At 31.8% G+C, this 23952-nt stretch overlaps 1 pseudogene; it reads right to left on the reverse strand.

Annotated features, from left to right (window-relative positions):
• The window catches only part of LOC138397304 (probable inactive 1-aminocyclopropane-1-carboxylate synthase-like protein 2 pseudogene), a 28088-nt pseudogene that overhangs the window by 1262 nt on the left and 2874 nt on the right, over window positions 1-23952 (reverse strand).

Below are 23952 nucleotides of genomic sequence, written 5' to 3' on the forward strand. Positions count from 1 at the left end.
CACTTTACCCAAGGACAATTCCCAGATACGATTGGAAGCTGAGGGCTGTCAGAATATAGCATTTCTAGCATCTACAAAAATAATTACTTCTGTCTTTAAGGTAGGATAAGATTATGTATTAAGATATCCACTACAGCCATGACAACAGAGCTAGAAGAAAATTTAGGCCAGTGGTGCAACCTACCAAAACCTCTAGTCAATCAGTCAGAAATATTATTGTTGTCTTATGAATATAATGCTCCCATTTATTTACACATTTGTAATTCTCAAAGCCTCACAATCAGGGTAAACAGTGAAACCAAAAACCTAGTAGCCACTGAAGGGGACAAAACATATTTGTACCTACTTCCAAAAAGCCTCATTCACTGTTATTTGCCATTATTTTATCTGTTCACTTGAAATCATTATGCACAGATAGGACTTACCTTTATTTGACCTGACTCAGGGCTTACTCATTTTAAATAGCCTTTCCACAGGGTGTCTATAAAACACTATTAGCAGAATTTGTTTAAATTATAGTTGCAAAAAGCATGATAACAATTGTGACAAACAAGAAAGTAACTGAAATTAAAAGAAAAAGCCAGGGAATAAGATGTGCATAGAGGACTTTGAAAAGCAGGGACGTATTCCTGGAAATTTAGAAGGGAATATTCATGTGCAGCTGTGTGCCTGCCCAGGAAAGACCTGAGATGACTCACTTCTCTCAAGTCTAGCTGACATTGAGGTTCTATGAAAGCAGGAAGTGAAGACTAAGGTAGATTTGTAAACTGCCTACTAGGGCATTGAAAACATGCTGAAGTGTACACACAGAGTCCCGTGGCAAAAGCGGGGAGATTTGTGGGTTTAGGGCACTTCAGCAGAACTCTACTTATTGAATGACCACTACCCTAACTGAGCAAAGAAGTCAGTAGCTACACATGACAAAGGACACAGAAAGTACAGAATTAGTACATAAAAGTTACTAAGTAAACCTTAACAACAAGAATAAAAATGAGCAGAAACAATAAAAAACCTTTGGGACAGGGGATCTGATTCCAGAGTTTACACATACATAATATTGTTTAAAATGTACATTTTCAGTAACACGGGAAAAATACATGACATACAAAGAAACAGGAACTTATGGTCCATACACAGGGGGAAAATAGAGCTGTCAATAGAAACTATCTCTCAGTAACCCCAGAAGTTAGAATTTCTAAATAATAATTTTAAATTAGCAAATTTAAATGTTTTAATGAGATCCTGGATGGGATCCTAGAACAGAAAAATGTCATCAGAGAAAACCAATGAAATATCCATAAAATATAGGATTTAGTTCATATTAATGATCAATATTGATTTTTTATGAAAAATGTACCATGGTAATTCAAGATGCTAACAATAAGGGAAACTGAATATTTTGAAATTTAAAAGTTTATATATGTGTTTCTGTTGGTAGTAATATTCCTTATTGTATTTTCCTCCGAATATATCTTGATCCCTACTTAAAACTTAAATCATAGTTAGGTCAGGCCAGGCATGATGGTTCATGCCCATAATACCAGTGTTTTGGGAGGCTGAGATGGAAGAATCCCTTGAGGCCAGGACTTTGAAATCAGCCTGAGCAACATAGCAAGACCCCGTCTCTACAAAAAATAAAAACTGTTAGCCAGGTGTGGTAGTGTGTACCTGTAGTCAGGAGGCTAACAGGGGACGATTACTTGAGCTCAGGAGTTTGAGGCTACAGTGAGCTCTGATCGTGCCACTGCACTACAGCCTGGGCAACAGAGTGAGACCTTGTCTCTAATCATAATAATAAAAAAAAATTATAGTTAGGTTGGATAAAAAGGTTAGCAGTTACTAACAGTTAAAAGTCTGCTTTTTGTCTAACTGCTTTTAAAGGTAATTCATATGAATATCCAGCTGTTACAGTGTTACTTGTTGAAAAACTTTTGCTTTTGCTATTTGGCTTCTTTGTAAAAAATAAATAAATAAAAATCCATTTATCATGTATTTGTGATTCTGTTTCTGTATTCTTTATTTTGATCCTACGAACAAAGTGTTTATCATGAATGAGTATTCATGATAAACATTCATGAGCATTCATTTTTCTGTATTGAGATGTTCATTTTATTTTGTCATTTATTCTGTTAATATTGCTAATAACAATTGATTTTTAAATGTTAAATTTGTCTTACATTCCGTGCACTAGGTTTTTTCAAACTAGTTTTAGTTTGCCATTAATTTGTTAAAGGTTTTCATCTAGAATCTTGAGTGAAATTTTCATGCAATTATTCTTTTATTTATTATTATTGTCTGATTTTGGAGTATGGCAATACTGGCTTCAATATCTTCTCAGAGATGCTCCTTCTTTCTCTATTTTCTGAAAAATTATGTAGAATTGGTATTTCTTCCTTATATGTATTACAAAATTCAGTTGTGATTAGACCTGGACTTGGTTTTTTTATTATTGGGAGTTTTTATTAAAATATAATTTATTTTATAGATGTAAGCCTATTTAAAATTGCTACCATTTTGTATTTTGCTAAGAAATTTTCTCATTCATCTAAATTGTTGAAAGTATTATCAGAAAATTGTTCATACTATTCCTTATACAATATCTATCTTTCATTTCTCATATGAGTAATTTATATTCTCTTTTTTATGTTGATTAGTATGGCTAAAGGACTGTCAATTTTATGGATTTTTAAAAATAAACCAATTTTGATGATATTGATTTTTCCTATTATCTTCCTATTTGTTGTTATTTTGATTATTGTTTTTATTTTTTCTTTATGTGTTTTGCTTTTAATTTTTTTTCACAATATTTAGAAGCTTATATAATTGATATTATGTTTTTCTCTTTTTTTAATAACACATTTTTATTTATAGATATAAAACTTCCTTTAAGCAAAACTTTATCTTCATCCCACAGATTTTTATCTGCCCTTTTAAAATTTTCATTTAGTCATTCAAGTCATAGTAAGTCTATAAAAATTTTCTATTTCTTCTTTGACTCCTGATTTATCTTGTTGAATTTTCATGTCAAAATATTAGGGATCTAATATTTGGTTTTCTATAAATGTAAGTTAGGTCAGGATGGCTGATAATTTAGTTTAAGTTATCTGTATACTTAATGCTTTCCTATCTATTTATCCATTACTAAAAGAGGAGAATTGAAATCATAAATACCACTGTTAATAAACATACATATTTGCCACTTATTGTTTTATGCATTTTGAAGCCCCGCTATTTTATACTTTAGATGCACATTTAGATCATTATGCTACTCTCTAAGTTGGACCCTTTTCTATAGTGAAATATTCTTCTTTATATTTGATGATATATTCTTACTCTGATATCTACTCTGAAATTAATTTAGCCATTCCAGCTTTCTTATGTTTAGTCCATTCCAGCTTTCTTATGATTAGTGTTGGAATACTGCATCTTTTTTCTTATTTATATTTATTACATATTTTGGCTTTACATTAATATTTAAAGTGGATTTCATATGAGTAGCATGTACTTGGGTCTTGTATTTTTAGCCAATATGATAATGTCTACTTTAAAGTGTTTAGAACACTTTAGTATTTTTAGTGTAATTATCAACATGATATTATTTATATCATCTTGATTTTCATTATTTTTCTCATGTTTTTTGTTCCATTTTTCTCATTTAGCAGCTTTCTTCTGGATTAAATGAGTAGTCTTTACAATTCCATATAATATTCATTATTATCTTCTAAGCACATTAAGGTTAAAATTTTCTTTTAAAAAAGCACTTCTTGTTTAATTATAATTATATTACTTATATTAATACTATTATAAAATATATTATAAATTATATATTTCTGTAAAATTTCAAACTGGTCAAATATTTATGATTTTACACATCAAGTAAATTTACTAATTGCCTTTATTCATGGTAAAATTTTACATTGTAGCCAAGAGGCCATAAAATAAAGATTTATTAACTTCCTATACAAAGTATCAAAATGGTTAGTTTGCGATATCTCCATGATTTAATGTTTTCTTCTATAGCTTTCTTATAGCAAGAAAAAATAGATGCTAAAATATATTTTCCTATATTTGATAGTACATGATAAGTATCTCCAAATATCAAAGCAATCATTTTTGTGCTTCCTGTAAATATAAGCTCTGGGGGAAAAGATAACTGAACAATCAGGATAGTGTAAAGGCAGAGAAGTATTTTATTATGGGCCACTCTAAAGATCAGTTTGTCCTGCCCATAATAACAAGTTTAAATGATCCTGCCTGAGTTTGCTATTAGCAGTTGCACTATTACATTATGCATGACATTTGACTATTCATAGAAAAGAAAATGCACTGTATTCCATTAGTGGTTTCCTATGAGTGTAAGTCTACAAATTACTGGTGATGTGTAGGCTGATGTGTTGCTCCTTTGCATATTTATAATGCTCCTGTCACATTCATTATTAATACGAATAAAATGTGAGGAACTAAAGATCAATATGATTTCTATCAAATTTAGTTTCTGTGTTTGTGATTAAAACTCTTATGCAAATATGATAATGTATTTACATTCTATCCCACTTAGCATGATAAGAAAAGACCCTTGCACTGGTCTTATATCATAGCTGGTACATCAAAGTGTAAAATGTGACCCTAACATAATTTAAAGTAAATGTGTTTATTTTTGAGATCAGGAAATGCAGACAGAACTTGAAGAACAAGCACTTCAAATAAAAGTCAACCACAGTTTATTTCAGAATGTAAGCATGTTTAAATGCTTGAAAATCAGTTATGTACCACACTACTTAGCAACTAAATGAGAAAAAAATTTATGATGCATAAAATATATTTGATAAAGTTCAGTACCCATGCATGATCTGAGAAAAAAAAATAAAAATAAGCTGTAAGCAAGAGTCTTTTGGTAGCCAGGAATAGTGGAGATCTTTCTGTCTTTCATTTAATTGATATATACGTGTGTATGTCTGTGTGTGTGTGTATACATACATATACACATATACATAGGCATATATATACTAAGTCCTCACTTAACATCATTGATAGGTTCTTGGAAACTACGATTTTAAACAAAACTACATATAACAAAAACATTTTTTTCTCATCAACATTGTAACAAAATGACATTGAACATGCGAGGACCTGTTTTCCTTGGTTTTCTTAAAGCCACAGTTTCTAATAACCTATCGATGACATTAAGTGCGGGCTTACTGTATGTGTGTGTGTGTGTATATGTACATATATACACACACACACACACACACACACACACAATTGACCCTTGAACAACATGGCTTTGAATTGCATTGGTCCATTTTCATATTCCTCTGCCACCCCTGAGACAGGAAGACCAATCTCTCCTCTTCTTCCTCTTTCTCAGCCTATTCAATAAGAAGATGAGGATGAAAACCTTTATGATGATCCACTTTCACTTAATAAATAGTAAATATATTTTCTCTTCCTTATAATGTTCTTAATAACATATTCTTTTTTCTAGCTTACTTTATTCAAAGAATACAGTATATAATATATACAACATATAAAATATGTGTTAATTTACTGTTTATAATATCAGCAAGGCTTCCAGTCAACTATAGGCTATTAGTAGATACATTTGGGGGGAGTCAAAAGTTATATGCAGATTTTTTACTATGTGTGTGTAGGGGGCACAGTGTCGCAACTTCTGTGTTGTATGTTAAGGGTCAACTCTCTCTCTATATATACATATATATGCATATGGGTGTGCATATATATATATGGGGAGAGAGAGAACATGCATCATATTTAAAAATAAAATTAGTGGAATTTTCCCCATAATATCAGGAAATTAGAGATATTGTGTTAATTCTTATTCTGGCAACACCAACAACAAAAAGTACAAGTATGAGAAAAAGAGAAGGAGAAATGGAAGTCTCTTGACACAAGGTGTGATTGTTTCTATAGAAAATCCAAAAGATTAAGCACGGAAACTATCAGAACTATGAAGTAAATTTAGCAAGATCACTGGATTTAATGTCAATATACAAAAATAAAATGCATTCTGTATATCAGTAACAAGCAATTTGAAAATAAAAGGATACAGGCCAGGTGCGGTGGCTCACGCCTGTAATCCTGGCTCTCTGGGAGGCCGAGGCGGGTGGATTGTTTGAGCCCAGGAGTTCAAGACCAGCCTGAGCAAGAGCGAGACCCTGTCTCTACTAAAAAATAGAAAGAAATTGTCTTGGCAACTAAAAATATATATAAAACAAAAAAATTAGCTGGGCATGGTGGCACATACCTGTAGTCCCAGCTATTTGGGAGGCTGAGGCAGTAGGATTGCTTGAGCCCAGGAGTTTGAAGTTGCTGTGAGCTAGGCTGATGCCAGGGCACTCTAGCCTGGGCAACAGAGTGAGACTCTGTTTCAAAAAAAAAAAATAAATAAATAAGAGGAAAAAAACGAAAAAAAAAATTAAAAAAAAAAGAAAAGAAAAGGATACATTTGTAATAGGATTAGAATAACTAAATATATTGGGAATTACCTAATAAAAGATGTCTAAAACTTCTTCCTGGAAAGCTAAAACACATTTCTTAGAAGCATTAAAGAAGGTCTAAATAAGTTGAGAGTATAACATAGACTGAAAGAACATTATAAAAATGTCCATTCTCTTAACATCGGTCTTTTAATCCAATGCAATTTCAATTAAAAGTCCCAGAGTGTTTTGTTGCTTTGTTTTGTTTTTTGTTTTTCTTTTGTTTTTCTGTCCTGAGGAAATTGACAAGATGATTATAAAATTTCTATGGAAATGCAAAACACCAAGAATAGTGAAGACACCTTTGTGAGGAACAACAAAGTTGAAGGACTTCTGCTGTCAGTTATAGGGACTTACTTCTAACCTACAATAATTAAAATAGTGTGGTTGAAATAAGAACTGAAAAGTAGACAGATGGAACAGAATAATGAGTCCAGATACAGACCTATTTATTTAGTCCCCTCATTCATAACAAAAGTTGCCACTGTGTTTATGATGGATCAACTGAATATCCAGATGGGGAAAAAAATGAACTTTGATTCTGACTTTCCACCATACATAAAAAATTGATTCCAAATAAGTTGTAGTCCAAAATGGAAAAAGATAATACTTTTTGCAGCATAAAAATTAGAAAAACATTTTCATGACCATGAGACATGCAAAAATTTCTTTAAAATAAAACATTAATAATGAAGGAAAAGATTGATACATTGGATTTTATTATAATTTTGAACTCAAATTTATAAAGTATGTCAGAATTAAGAAAGTGAAAAGGCAAGACAGAGAATAATAGAATTTATTTAGTTTATGTCAGAGAGAGAATGAATGCACATTAATATATAAAGGTTGTTACATATCAATGAGAAAAAACTGAAGTGTGCAATGGGAAAATGACAAAAATGACTGGAAAAATGTGTTTCAATAAAATATATTAAAATGACAATTAGGCATCTAAAAGGTATTCAACATCATTAGTCATGACCGTAACTATTTACCTTTATATTCCCCCAAATTATCTATATCAAAAGGTAAAAACTTAAAATACAAAGCATGGGTGAGGAAATATTGTTACTAGAACTCATATACCTTGCTGGTAGGTTTGTAAATTGACACAACCACTTTTTTGTAAATTTAAATGTATGCCTGTTCTATGATGCAGCAATTCCACTTTTAGAGATATAAGCAAAGTATATACGAATATCTTTACACCAGAAAAGATACATAAAATTGTGTCAGGTGGCATTATTTGCAATAGCCCCAATTTGTAAATAACCCAAATGCTATCTATAATAGAATGGGTAAATATATTGTTATACATTCATATATAATATTGTTTAATAATCAAAAAGAATATATCGCTTCTCGGCCTTTTGGCTAAGATCGAGTGTAATAATCAAAAAGAATAAATCATCCCTTCTTGTAATAGCAGAGATGAATCTCGCAAATCACTGCTGCATGCAACAATATAATTCTGAATCTCAAAACTATTGTTCTGAGTGGAAAAAAAGCTAGAATCAAGCGTATACGCTGTATAGTTCATTTAGATAACTTTTGAAAGCAAGATCAACTAATCTTTTGACAGAACTCAGAATAATGGTTACATGAGGGCATGTTGTCAAAGAAGGGGCACAAGATATATTTCCTGTTTTCACGGTAATCTTCTGTGTTTTGATGTGAGTGGTTCTTGCATACTGTGAAAATTAAAGAAGCTATACATGTCATGCATACACTTTCCATCCTGTGTATTGTATTTCATAAAAATATTTTAAATAAAATATTGGCATAACATTATTTTGAGGAAGTTGTCATTCAAATAATTACTATATTTCTATTACTAGGCAAAGTAAAATCATATAAGAGTATAGTTGCTACACTATAATCTTATGACATTCATTTCTGTGAAAGAAATTTGGAGAAAGAAAGGGAATAAGCATGCTTTTCTTGTTCTCTTCATTCAAATATTAAACTTCATTTGTCAGAGGGAGATATTTTTAATATGAATCATAATAAATATGTTTTGGAAAAAAATACATTTTAATTATAATAATGTATTTCTGTTATCAAAACTGTACTCGTTGCTTCAAAGCTTATTTCTCATGTTACATATTAAATGTAGTATCTCTAAAATCTCCAGTCAAAATAAATGATCCCTTCTTCTGTTATTCCAGAGTACTTTGTTTGGTTTCTATCTTTTTATTATTATAATACATGTCTAATTCTGTTTTGCATCATTCACCATATTTATTTGTTTAAGTGCCTTGTTCCTCATTGAACCTTCTCTATGTAAGACAATAACAAGTACAAACATGAATAATGAGAGTTTCTGTTCCTTGTACTTTCACTTTAAAGGAAAACTACACACATTCAAGGGGAACTATTAATTTTATATTACAACAGAAATCTATAATAAATACTGTCATTGAGATCAAAGAAAGATGTATTTAGAGTTTAGACAAAATGTACCACAGGAAAAATCTTGTAAGGGAGGATTTGAGCCAAATTCAGAAATATAATGAAATTGTTTCTTTGTTAGTTCAGTTAGTCCATTATTCAAGATTTATTGAGTGCTTCTACATATCCAACACTGAGATAAATGCTGTAAATATATGAATGAATAAGATGAAGCCTTTACCCCAGAGAAGTTCAGAGTTTGATGGTAAAAACCCATGCCTTGATATATAGTCACAACAGAGCTGAAAGAATATATGAGTTATATTTAAAGTGCTCTAAAAGGACAGAGGAAGGAAAAATAGTGGCTGGACAGTCAGTAGACATAAACACAACATCAACATCAATTTTGTGTGTGTGAGTGTGTGTGTGTGTGTGTGTATAGTAGTGCTTTGTGTATGGTAAACTCACAAATACATTTAAATACATAGAACAGAATCTATTCTATATAGATTTCAATTGAAATCATACAAATATATATATACACACACATATATATATATTTGTGACTTTACCACACTTAAAGCATTACAATAAGTATTTTCTATGCATGAGTTATCTCATTTATTCCTAGACTAAACAACTTCAGTAGGCATTATTTCTACATTTAATGGATGAGGAAACCAAAGGACAAAAAAGGCAAATTAGCTTGCCTGAGGACACTCATTATTAATTCACAGACCTAGGATTATAAACTAAAATCATGTTATTCCAAAGAGCTGAAAAGGCCATCTTAACCTTTAATCACACCATCTCTGAGACACACCCTAAAGGGCTGTAAATTATTGAAAATAATTTACAAACTCTGTTGCACTAATCATAGATGGGACTCAGAATTTTTCTCAACTTTCTGGCCTACATTCATTCTGAATCTATCAGTCACACTGTGTTATCCATAGGAGATAACTCTAAGCACATGTTAGGTAGGAGAAAAAATGTGGAAGGTGGGACCTGGGCACATTTCTAGCCCAGGAGTATAGCAGACAGAAAACACAAACGACTAAAAGAAGGTGATTTATTCATAAAATTTCAAGTACTGTAGTTCTAGAAACTCTAGTAAAAGGTATATAATAGGGGATGGCAAATGAACCTGAGTGAGACTTCAACAGACATGGATGTGAGTGGAGGGCATTCTGCATGAATAAAATAGCGGTAGCAGTGAATGATGCTGTGACATTTTTAACTTAAAGCTAATAATATGTAGAAGCAAAATGTCAAATGAGCAAATAACGCCTTGCACATAAAATGTGTTTAATACATACTTATTGACTAGATATTTATTGACCAGTATTGAAACTTATGTATGCACAAAAACAGTATGTTTAATATTATTTGAAGCTGATTTTAATCAAGGGAATATACATACACTGTGTACTGATTTTTTTTCAAAATTTTTGTTTTTGATTTTTATCATTAGTCATTACAATGAGTAGCAATGATTAGCATATAATTTTAACAGTAATCATATATTAAATTTTTACTTTCATAATGTATCTCCATTTGCTTTTTAGCATTTGGGATTAACATCTAGGTTACTTAATTTAGGAATCAGAAAATATGCCATTATAAGTCTTAATTTGTTCCATATTTTATGTATTTATTTAGTGAGAAGAATTATAAGGCAGTACAGCTATTTTGTTGTGGAAATCTTCTGCTGAAACTTAAAACTTGGTATCTAAAGAAGAATCAAAGCATATCTGATGGTGCAGCACTTGCTGGAATCTAAATATGAGACACAGAGTGTCACAACCCAAGATGACAGGGACTCATGTTGCTAAAATGTCTTTCATTTTAATAAAATGTCTGTCACAAATTATCCAACACTCTTTCACATTGAATGCAAGGAATTGTCATTTTGATTTTTGCTCATGCATGAATTACAGAACAGAAAACAAAACTGAACAAAAGACAATAATTTTATCTCTAAAGTAAATCAAAGTGAGAAAGCCTCAATAAGCCCATATAATACAGGATGATGGAAAGCATAAAAAAAATCTGCAGGAATTCCCAAAGACTAATTTTAGCTGATAATTTTAATGCATTTCCCCATAGAACTATTTAATCAGAAATAATGAAAATTAATGGCCACTGGACAGCACTTCATTTTCCAAAGAGCTTTAGGAAAGTTAACACACTGTTATATGGATTTAGCTCTAATAGGCTTCTGGGTCACTGGTGAGCCAGTTCAAATATGGATCTACCATGCTGATTAGTTATGAGTCATGTGTCTATAATTACAAGGGTTGTGCTTTGGGTAGTCTTCAAAGACATTGCTGTATAAGCCAGCTGTCTATTAAAAGCTTTCTCCAAGATATGTGAGTCAATTCAACAGTGGAAAAACTCCTCATTTTGTTAGGGAAAAAAATAATATGAGCATGTGAAAGAATGCCTTAATGTTTGAATATTTGAACAAGTGTTTATAGTAAAATATCTTATTAAAATATTTTTGTTTAGGTATTAGACACCATCTTTGATGTCTCTAGTAGGTCTTTCTAAAGTTAAAAAATAATCATTTAGCTATTTCCTCTTTCTCTTGTTATTTTTTAAGTCTTCCTCCCCAGATAATATTTCCTTCCCACTTTCGATGACATCATCCACTGCCAGCTTTTCCATTTTCACCTGCTTACTCTCTTAAAATTCCTTCTTGCATTCCCCAAGCTCCCACTGACAACCACATATCTACTTTCTGTCATTATAAATTAGTTTACTTTATCCAGGAATTTTATATACATGAAATCATATTGTAAGTATCCTTTTTTTGGTCTGACTTTTTCACTTTGAATAATTATCTGTGATTAATCAAAATTGTGTGCATCAATATTCATTTCTTTTAACTTCAGCATAGTCTTCCATGCTATAAACATCCATACATATATCCTATGTATATGCCAAAATGTGTTTATACATTCACCTATTTTGGTAGTTTCAGGCTGAGGCTATTACAAAAGAAACTGCAACAAACATTAATATTCATGTGCAAATCATTTTAAGGATATAGGCTTTCACTTCCTAGGAGGAAATTCCTAGGAGAGGAATATCTATGTTTAACTTTAAAAATACCGTTGAAAAGTGGTTGTAACATTTTACCTCACCACTAGCAGCCTGTGAGAGTTCAGTTGCTCCAGGTTCTTATCAACACTTAAGTTTTGTCTTGGCTTTAGTTTTCCTGTTAGATATATAGTGTTAACAAATTCTGGTATTTCCATTTCATAATGATTATGCATTTCTAATGATTATGAATATTGAACACTTTCATGTGCTTATTTTCCATCTGCATAGCAACTGTGATAGTGTCTGCTCAAAAACTACACACACACACACACACACACACACACACTCACAAACACCTATATAGGTTAACAGAGACAAACAAAGTAAGCTCCCAACAAAAGCCTGCTCTCTAACCAAAGAACAAGGAAAGGCGCAGCTTAGTAAGACAGAAAACTTTTAGATAATAACTGCTTTACTTTAGCTAAACACACATACCAAAAACAAACCAATAAATATAAGAATAAACAAAAAATAAGCAACCTTACCATCACTCTCACAAACAAAGGCCAAGTGGGGAGTGCAGATTCAATGAGATTCCCCTAATAACCCTCCTGGAGTGATATCAGAGAAGATCAAGTGGGGAGCAGGGAGCAGACTTTCACTCCACTTGGCAGTAATTAGACACTCTACTCCCCACTGGCGTGGGGTCAAGAAGGCCTCCTGAGAGTGAGGTCTATCATGAACCCCGCAAGACCACCCCTGATAATGTCAGTGAGGCCATGTGGGGAGCAGTATCAAGGCACCCCTGCTCCTCTCAGCTGGGTGGTATCAATGAAAGCCTAGTGGGAAGCTGGAACAAACCTTTTAGCATTAGTAAGGATTCCGCCCCTCTCCCTTGGATATCAGCATTAGCCCAGTGGGGAACCTTGACTACCACCACTATCTGGCAGTAACAATCTATTTCCCCCACTCCTTCTTCTGCCTGATCAGTGTCAAAGGGGACCTGTTCATTCAGAAGATTTAAATAAGATCAATAATATCATAATACCCAAAATGTCCAAACTTCAATCAAAATTGCTCCTCATACAAAGTACCAGGAAAATCTAAACTTGAATGAGAAAAAGACAATTATTAATGACAACACTGAGATCATAGAGTCATTAAAATGGTCTTTCAAGTATGTCAAAACCTTTGCCATAAATCTACTTTAATGAGCAACCATGAAAATTCTTGAAACAAATGAAAAATAGAAAAGGCTCAGCAAAGAAATAGAAGATACAAATTAGTAAATTGAAATTTTACAATTGAAAAGTACAATTTAAAAAAATCAGGGGATTGGCTCAACAGCATAATAAGGTGTACAAAGGAAAGAATCAGTAAACTTAAGGAAACAATTAAAATAGATATTATTCAATCTAAGCAGCAGTAAGAAGGTAGACTAAAAAATGGAAAAAAAAAAAGCTCAGAAAAGCTTGGGTTATAATTACACATCTGACTTTTATGTCATCAGAGTCCTAGTCAAAGAAGACAAAAGGGTGGGGCTGAAAATGTTTCTAAATAAATAGTGGCCTAAAAACTTTCACAATTTGGCAACAGACAAAATCCTACAGACTCAAGAAGCTGAGCACATTCTAAGTAGATAATCTCAAGGAAAACCACACCAAAACACATCACAGTGAAACTTCTGAAGACTAATGATAGAGAAAAAAAGGTTTTGAATGCACTGAGAGCAAAACAGTACCTTATATATGGGGGGAATTAATTTCAACGATACCATATTTCTCAGAAGAAGCCCATGGAAATCAGAAGAAACTGGCATGCCACTTCTGAAGTACTGAGAGAAAAGTGTTGTACTTTAGAACTATATTACTATATCCAGGGAAATGTCACCTAGGATGAAGGAGAAATCAAGACATCATTGGAGAAGGAGGATTACAAGAATTTGTTGCCAGCAGACTTAAGCTTTCCCATTACTGTTTATTTCTCATGCAGAGAATCCATGTTTCACCATCTCCTTCTAAAGAATCATATATAGAAGGCCTTATTTTTTACTTCCGCCAAACTTTTGCCAATGTAAAATATTTTAAACTTCAAAAGTCTATCCCTCCTTTCAAGAACATTTTTCCACTTTCATTATTGTTGGAAATGGCTCTGCATTCTTTTTTTTTTTTTTTTGACAGAGTCTCACTCTGTTGCCTGGGCTAGAGTGAGTGCCGTGGCGTCAGCCTAGCTCACAGCAACCTCAAACTCCTGGGCCTAAGCGATTCTACTGCCTCAGCCTCCCGAGTAGCTGGGACTACAGGCATGCGCCACCATGCCTGGCTAATTTTTTTCTATATATATTTTTAGTTGGCCAGATCATTTCTTTCTATTTTTAGTATAGACAGGGGTCTCGCTCTTGCTCAGGCTGGTCTCGAACTCCTGACCTCGAGCGATCTGCCCGCCTTAGCCTCCCAGAGTGCTGGGATTACAGGTGTGAGCCACTGCGCCAGGCCGGCTCTGCATTCATTTTTATTTTTAGCTATTTTATGTCTTCTGGGCTACACTTGCAAAGCTTGGAAGAAGATAATGTTATTAATTCTTATATTTATTTATTTAGCAAGAATTAAGGCTTCACACAATACCCATACAGTATTAGATACCAAAGAAATATAGTTAAGTGCAGAAAAAGATCCTGAACTCCAGCAGATAGCAAAAACATTAAAACAAAATAAAATAAAATGAGATAGCCAGAGAATAATTTGAGGCAATTTAAATGCTTTGCAGTTTTTTCTAGCTGCCAAAAAAGGAGTAACAACACTGTAATATATTAGTAGAGAAAGTAACAAATCATATTTGTTTTCTGTGATGCATTCAAGAAAGTAACAAATCATATTTGTTTTCTGTGATGCATGCATTTTCATTAGTTAAAAAAACAATAATTGGTATTAGTAATATATAGACTACAAAAATTTTCACTCAAACATTTTTTTATCTTCATAACAAATGCTATCTTTTGTTTCAAATACCAAGTTCGTTTCCTTATGCCTCTTCTTTATGTAGTATTTCAATTTAATGAATTAATTCTGGAAAAGCATAATAAGATAGAATACATTATAGCCATCTTTTTAAAATTTAAATAATTGATATGTCATAGGAGATACTGTATGATTAGGTAGTTTTAATTTTCTTTCCCATATGTAACATAATTTTTATAAGTTGTGCTTCACAGAAAATAGTTTCTATTCTCATTTAAGCTATAACAATTTAAAATGTTTATATTAATTTAAAAAATGTTTTAGACATCTTTTAATTCTAAGAAATGGATTAGATGGGAGTTTCATCATGTTTGATCTTATAGAGTGATATGGTATTGAGTCTTGTAGAACCATTTCATTTTATGGCAAAAAGCATCTGACCACAAAGGAGAGGTTCAGATAACACACTCTCAGTCTTTTTAATACATGCTCTCTCCAGTTAAATGCCTAATATTCCCAAACGTAAATAGTAAAGCACTTTTATCTCTATTTTCAGAAAGCAAAGATTTTAGATCTTTAATCTTGAAGAAATTGAGCAATTATTTAAACTTCAAGCTAAATACTATATAGCATAGACATTTGAAAAATATAGCTTCAATATGATTTTATCAGGTATTCAGTTTTATTTTTGGGTAATGTTTGGAGATTGTGTTATATATAAAGGCCAATGAAATAAGCAATGTTTGTAGCGAAACCGTTTGAAGGAAGATTTTCTCCTAAATAAATTAACTGATTCTTTATCTTGATTAGGCTTCATTTTTTTATTCCAACAGATACTTAAGTGGGTGAATTCCACAGACAATAAATTCAGATTTTTCAATAAATTCAGATTTTTAAACTTATCTGCTTCTCAGGACATCTGGTTTGGACTAGATTCGATAAAAATCCAAGGGAAATATTTTGTTCTCTATATTCCAAAAGTTAAATTTTACATAGACCTTTGAGGCCAGAAATACCTTGACATTAAAACTTTTATTTGGCTGGTAAATTTCAATTTAAATATCTTCAGATGACTCAACATTTTTTGTTCAGACAAATATGAACCAAAAAAATATGAGTATTTAAATATATAAAAAGTCTATCCTGTTTGAATTGTTTCTAAATCATTATAAATCTGAATTCTTTTAAAAATTGTGTTGACAGTGTGAAAAGGTCTCTTTCATTTTTACTTATCAGTTATATTTAAATCTTAGTTTCCTGAATAGATACTTCAGTGATATTTATGTCAATAAATTGTTCTAAGCGGAGGAATTACTTTACATAATTCAATAAAACTATCAAGTGTCTGGAAGAATCTAAACATATATGATTAAACCCGTCAACTCACATTAAATTGTCTAGAACCAGAAAACCTTGGCACAGAGAAAGTGTTGTGGGAAGCCTGAAAAAGAATGTCTGTGAAAGTTTAACATGTCTAATTGCTCAGAAGAATATAGACAAAATTCCCTGGGAGGACAAAAATCTCCTTTTTGAAACTCCTTGCTTTTCTGTATACTCAGTGGGTTTCAGAGTGAGTAAAGTTAGCTAGGAAGTACAGGAGGGCAAGCAGTGTCTACAGTCTTGAATTCTAGAACAATATGTCAGAGACCCTAACATTGGCCATAGAAAAGTTTGGAAGAAAGTGTCTTTTAGGTGAAGGAAAGACAATCTAGCTGCTACCGTTAGTAGAAATTCTACTGTTAGTAGAACTTGAGAAGAGTTAGAATTTGACAGTGAAGAAATGTATTCTATCACACACCAACCCACAAATTGATATTGTTCAATGCTGTTCATCTTAAATTTAATGCATTAATATACTTCCAGGCAATTCCATACATACAAGAGATGATATACTGGGAAGAGTGTGAATTATAAGGCATATCAAACATTGTAGTTTAAGTTATACTCTTGGTCTTGGATATCTGCTATAAAGGACACCAATGTTAGATCACAAATCAGATAAGGTGCAACAGGATTAACTGTTTTTATTCATTTTCTAGCTGTAATGTTTTTGGCATGTTGCTAAACATCTTTGAACCTCAGTTTCCCACATGGAATAAATATTATCATAATATTCGCTGTACCAAGTTCTTAAGAATTAAAGTTAATACTTCATATAAGGGAAAACTAGCAATAACTTAGCACATAAATGGTAGTTATTGTAATATAATTGATTATTAGTTAGTGATAATACACTTTTAATAACTAATTCCATCTTCCTATAATTTACGCAGCATAGATCCACCTACTTCGTCATTCATTCACAGAGAAGCTAATTCATGCGTTTATAAGTAGTTCATTTCTCATTTTGTTTTTATACTGTTGGCTCATTTTCTTTCATGGTACTATATAAACTAATGATGTTGAGTGATTTCTTACTATTTGACTGTCTTTTATTCTCCTACTTGAGTTCCTAGTTTTGAAATGTGAGTGACTCCTACTCAAACTCTTCTTTTTCACACATGGCACTGATACTTTGGGTAAAGTTTAATGTGAATATTTGCTCCATAAAAAACTCCTCTGTGTTGTTAGCTAATCCCCTCTAAAAATTATTTAATGTATCATCCCTCCATACCATCATGCTTTCCTATGCTTCACGCCAAGACTTTATTTCAACTCATTTTGTCATTTATTTCCTTATTCCAGTAAAGGTTTCTGACTCTTAGTTTGGAAAAGTTCTATGGAAAAATGTGTATATGTAATCTTTGGCAAATTCTGATCTTATAGTGGATTTGTTAAAATTTCAATAAAATCTGTCTATCTATATATAATAGCCCTAATAATTTTGTTTTACAAATATTATAGCAGAAACCCATCTGTAATTCAGGTTTTTAGTATATTAAAGAGAGTAAATTTTTGAATCTAAGAGGGGTAACCTGGGATTAGTAAACATCTCTTGTCAACAATTATCTGAGCTTTCAGCAAGAGTGAGCTCTGTTTAATGGAGGCACTTGACAGTAGCAATCCATTATAAGTGCTTTAAAAGCAGACATAAGTAAAACAACCTAAACCACATCCATTGTTAATAATCGATGTTTATTCATCATTGGCAACTATTGATTATAGGCTTAAAAGGAAGTTCTTTGTTGATTGAGGGACCTTTGCCTTGCATAGACAACTGCAAGCAACGTGAACTTAATGGAAGTGTGTTACAATTCTTTAAAAATTAAGTAGTCATTAAGGAACAAGGTACAGAGTGAATCCATGTCCTCTTGTGAAACAGAAACAGGTTGCCCTTGAAGAGATGACAAGGAAGAATTCCCTCCAGAAATTTTTTTTTTTAAAAACTGTTGGCTATTTCAATGGAGAACTGTTTTATTCTAGAGGTTTTAAATGTGTGTATCCTATATTTTATAAATGTAAATTGAAACTGAATTTTATCAATTGTTTGAAAACCCATTATGCTGTTTGAAAGATATTTAGTCCATTTGTTTTGTTTGTGACTCCATTCTATGACATAACAGAGGCCTATGAATAGCCTAATGAAAGAGTGGAACTAATATAAATTGATGTCCGTGCTTACTGTGGCCTCTTGATATATTATAAAGAAAGCGAGAAATGAGTTATAAGGGAGAAAAAACTAAAAAAACAGTATGTCTGTGATATATGAAACCCTAATTTGCGGCACAATTTGAATAATCTAATCACATTCTAATATCAGAGCTATCATCCATTAACTTGGAACACTTGACATGTCACAAAGCCTGTTGTTCCCCATATGTAAAAAAGTGGCATGTTAAAAATTATCTTAACTCTCTTATAGCATTTTGTGAATAGGTAAATGACAACACGCATGTGGAAGCAAATCAAAAAGTATGAAAATCAAAAAGAATGAAGAATGGAGTGTAATTATTATTTTTCTAGACCTGAGAAAAAGAGGATATGATGGGCCATCAAAAATATATAAAGATTGGTTAAAAGCAATTATGAAAGTGGTTTTAATATCATGCAACTATAGTTATCAGTAGTTTTGAATGTCAAGCTGTTGACATAAAGTCTTTGGAGAAATATAAGATAGAATATTTAAACAAAATTGTTTTATTGTCAGTAACTTACCCTTTTGGGAACATAAGCAAAAGACTAGTAAACTATGAATACCTTTCTATTATTCATCACTACTATTTTCTATGAGTACATAAAATGTGTGTCACCTTTTAAAAGTGAAAAATTGAGTGTCATACTCCATGTTCATAATGTCAGCAAGTATAATATACATCTACCACATATATATATATCCTAAGATACACCTTTGTATATGGAAATATAGTTTGTAAGGACAGTGGCAGATATCTGTAATACTGCTTTCATAAAATTGTGGTACTATGAAAATAAAGAGTTTGAAATGAAAAAGATTTCTATTCACATCCTAGTTCTGCTGCTTACTAACAGTTTAATTTTAAATGTTATTTGTTACCACTAGATGAAAACTAATTTAATTATTGTTAAAAATGTAAATAAAAGGATGAGATTAAAAATATTTAGTCATATAATAATTGCTCAATGGAGATTAGTACTCCTAACAAGTCATTTGTATTTTCTTAAGACTTTCTATATGTAGTTGTGATACAGTAACTACTACTTAATAAACAAACTTTCTATTATGGTTTATAGTTTTAAAAACTTTTTTCTCATTTATTTGTCAGAATAACCCTCTTACAACATTTTTTAATACTGTAAAAGAAAATACAACTGTAACTGGTGTAAACTAAATGAAATTTATTGGGTAAATGATTGAAAGTCCAGAGATAGGGTGGAGTTTTGGCCTGGTTTGATCCGAGATCAAGTTTTATTTAGTTATGACTTTCTAAACTCTGCTCTTCTCTATTTGCCATTTTAGTTCAAGATCATGTGCATCAACATGGGAAATTGACTGCTTTTGTTCCAGGTTTCATATCTGTATTCACATCATCCAGACAGTTTCCATGTCTCAACAAATATCAAGCTTTATGCTGACAGGCCACTCCTGAAGAATAGAGAAATTCCATCTGATTGGCCAAGCCTTGAACTGCCCACATAAATCTCTGTCATAGTGGAGATGTCAATGTTCCTATTGACTTAGAATCCAATACAAGAACTGGAGATGGGATAAATCCTATCCAAATTGTATGCCTGCTCCATAATGGAATGGATACTAGGGTAGCAATCATAATGTTCAAGGGAGACCCTGTGGAACATGTAGGAAATTATCTGCCTAGTCCTTCTCTGTAGTATCACAGTATTAGAAGAGAATTTCCAGATTATCAGTGTGATTTTCTTTTTAAAGTTTAGGAAGTTTGAATGACTTAACTTACTCAAGGTTATATAAAATTTTTTTCAGTAAAGCAAATTCTGCATTTTATGCTTCTGACTACAGTCTCAACAATAAAGGTGATTCCTTACTTATTGGCCCTGTATTATAGGATCAATGAGAAGTACGGAGCTAATCTAACATATTTAACAATTTATCTGATTATCAAATATGATTTATATGGTGAATAAATAAAATAACAGCTATTATCTCATACAGATTATTATTAAAATATGTCCTCATTCTCCCCCCACACACACTGGGAGTTATTGCACATGCAATGCACCACTTCAGATGAGCTATTTTCAAAATGTTTATGGGAAGTTAATTCCAAATTGTAATTCTCTTTTCATACACTTTTTTTTAGTAGTACAAGAATATATACATTCAATTTGCAAAATTATGATGAACTTGTATGTACTATAATTAATTATCAGTTATGATGACAAGTCCAAATCAATATATCATCTAAATGTTCATGGAGTTGAAAAGAAAATGAAAAGAAATTTGTATGGGTCAGGAATTCATCACCGTGATTAGAATAACACATCAATGAATGTCAAAGAGGACTCATTTTACTAACATTTTTATAAAACATAATTACCCCTTTTTATAAAATAACTAAAAATAGTATAGTAGGTGAATATTTAGTTTAATTTTAAATATATTAAACAATTTAAATATATAAAATATTTGTCAATTTATGTGAGAAACTTAAAAAAATAAGAAAGGCCAAAAATTTGTTCATAATTCAATCAAGGGTTAATTTAACTTTGACCACAAATCTTATTTTATTTAAGAAAAGTGATTGATAAGACATGTTTAAAAGGGGAAGAATATTTCCAACTTTTTCTTTTGGAACACATGATGCTTTTAAAGATTGAAAAATCTGCTCTTTTTCACACTGTAAGAAAAAAGTAAGCTTGGATCTTCAACTACTTGCTAATCCAGTGTACTGTTTGCACATCTTTAAGAGATAGAATACAATTTCACAAAAAATGCATTTACCCAGAAATAAAATGAGTCCAAATCTGGGAATCATTGTTGACTTTAATTATGGCAGAGAGGAAAGTAAGTGGATGCAGCTTCACCCTTCTCCCTGCTCCTATAACTTCTCTTTCATACAACTTTCAGTTCATACAACCCAATTAAATAGCCAAGGCTTTAATTCAGTATATGGAGGTGATTCTCATGCATGAAGAGAAAAAATAGCTGATACTCTAATATGAGCAAATAAAAGAGATGGAGAAAGAGCACAAGTAGAATTTCAGCCCAGGCCAGTGTGTTTAGGTCTGGTTGTACCTATTTTTCTATTAAGGAATATGCAAAATTCTCTTATAAGCCTCCATTAATATTTTTTTCACTTAAGTTAGAATTAGATTTTACTCTTTTTGAACAAAAGAGCCTTAACTACACATATGTACGAAAGAAATTAGAAGTTTAGAATTGCTTAATATTGAAAGTATTTTAATAACTTATAAATACCCTATAATTAGTATAACAAGTACAGGTTGAGTATCCCTAGTCTGAAAATGTGAAATCTAAAATGCTCCAAAATCCAAAACTTTTTAAGCCAACTTGAAGCACAAAAGAAATGCTTATTGAAGCATTTCAGATTTTGGGTTTTCGGATTAGTTAGGCTCAACCTGTTAGTATAATGCAAATATTCCAAAATCCCAAAAAATTCAAAATCTGAAACACTTCTGCCAAGTATGTTGTCTGAGGAATACTCAGCCTGTACCAGGATATATGCTTGCTGAGAGTTTCTAATTTTCACTCCTGTATCAGCTAATTATTGCTGTGTAACAAATCACTTCAAAACTTAATGGCATAAAATAACAATGATTTATTTCAGGGATTAGGAAACTTTTTTTGGAAAGAATTATACAGTAAATATTTTAGGTTTTGTAAGCCATAAAGTCTTTGTTGCAACTATTCACCACTTCCACTGTAGTGTTAAAGCAGACACAGACAATACGTTAACAAATTAATAATAATTTATTTACAAAATCAGGCAGCAAAGTGGAATGGGCTGCAGGTCATTGGTTCTCCAACTCTTGATTTATTTAATTCATGAATTTTGAAAACCAGCAATACTTTTTACTAGGCTTAGTTGAGCAGTTCTTCTAGCTTTTTTGCGCCTGACTGGTCATCCTTATGCATGCTCAGTGAACTGCAGGTTAGCTAGGGAGGTTCTGAACTCTCCTTCTGGTGGTTGGGTTAGTTAGCTATTGCCTGGGGACATCTTGATTCTCTTCTACAAGTTCTTTCATTATCCAGCAGACTATGCAGGTTTATTTTAAAGGAGGCAGGGATCCAAGATAGAATATAGAAATGTAAAAGGCCTCATCAGTTCGAGGCTCCGAACTTTGAACTCTTCCCCGTTGCATTTGCTAAATTAAGTTGAAATATCTTTCTTTTTTGATTGAAAAGACATATTGCAGAGTGTGAATGCAGAAAAGGATGATGTTTTCTGGCTATTTTTGGAATCAACATATCACATTGATCACACCACCAAAGTAGCAATAATTCTTTTCTCATTGCTCCTATTTGAAAATACCTTGGGAGATGTATGATTGACTAAAATTAGAATACATGCTTATTCTTGAACTAACGAGCTAAATTCAGTGGGTGATATAGATGGTTCAAAGGCTGATCATCTACCCATTTGGTGTCTGATATATGTATACATTCATCTAATTATGAATTAGTACGTTTTTCTTACTTTGCAAATAGCAGCCAGCTTAAAAATAAAAAAGCCAAGTGTTTAGTCTTTACCTTACTGAACCTCTTACCTTATAATCACCCTTCTCTCTGTTGCACTCTTAATATCTTTGATTTCTAAAAATCCATACTCATTTCTTATCTTTGTTCTTTTTTAGTAATTCTATCTCTATTTTTAAATTTTTAATACTGTCATTTTTAGAGTATCTTGGTCAATCCACTGTTTATTTTTTTATTATAAATATGTACTCACCTGGGAATTACTCAACTGATCTTCTAATTTCTACTACCATTTGTATGTCAATAGCACCAAATCTTTATTTACAACTCACCTCCAAATTTTTATATTAGGTGCCCAGTAAATTTATACTGAATGTCGAATAAATGAAAAGGAATAAATGATTGAATAAGATAAAGTGAATTAAAGTGTTCTGTTAATCCCAAGTCTCTAAAAATATCAGTTGTTATCATCTACAATTACACTAGCAAGGATGCAGCTCCATGTGCTTCTGGAGTTCTTAATCAAGGGACACTATTCTCTCTTTCCGACTCTTTTTTACCCCCCTGGTCTTTCTTTCTAATTTAAATGGCTCAATAACTTTATATGCTTGTTTATCTGAAATATTCATGTTTATAATTGAAGTAATTTAATTATAAAAAGGTTATTTTTCTTTTGTGTTTGTGTTTTACCCAAATATTGACACTAGTTTTGTTTTTATTTCATTTCAACAGGAATCAAGTAGTCTTGAACGGCACTTTACCATTAGAAGAGGTAGGTTATCTATTAAAATCTTGTATTAAATTCATTGAAAAGAGTTTATGTTTTAAAGTTTCCAGTATACTAGAGGTTTAAGATGCAGGCTGGAAAATAAGGCAGCCTTGCCCGACTCTCCCCTGTGAAAGTGTAGTTGTAGGATTATATTTAACTTTGCATGTCCTTTATAGCATCTTTATCCATTCTGCTTCTGTTAATGAATTTTAGACAAAACCTGCCTCAAATTTATTTTTT

Source organism: Eulemur rufifrons, chromosome 16 (genome assembly GCF_041146395.1).
Source record: "Eulemur rufifrons isolate Redbay chromosome 16, OSU_ERuf_1, whole genome shotgun sequence".
Lineage (NCBI taxonomy): Eukaryota > Metazoa > Chordata > Mammalia > Primates > Lemuridae > Eulemur > Eulemur rufifrons.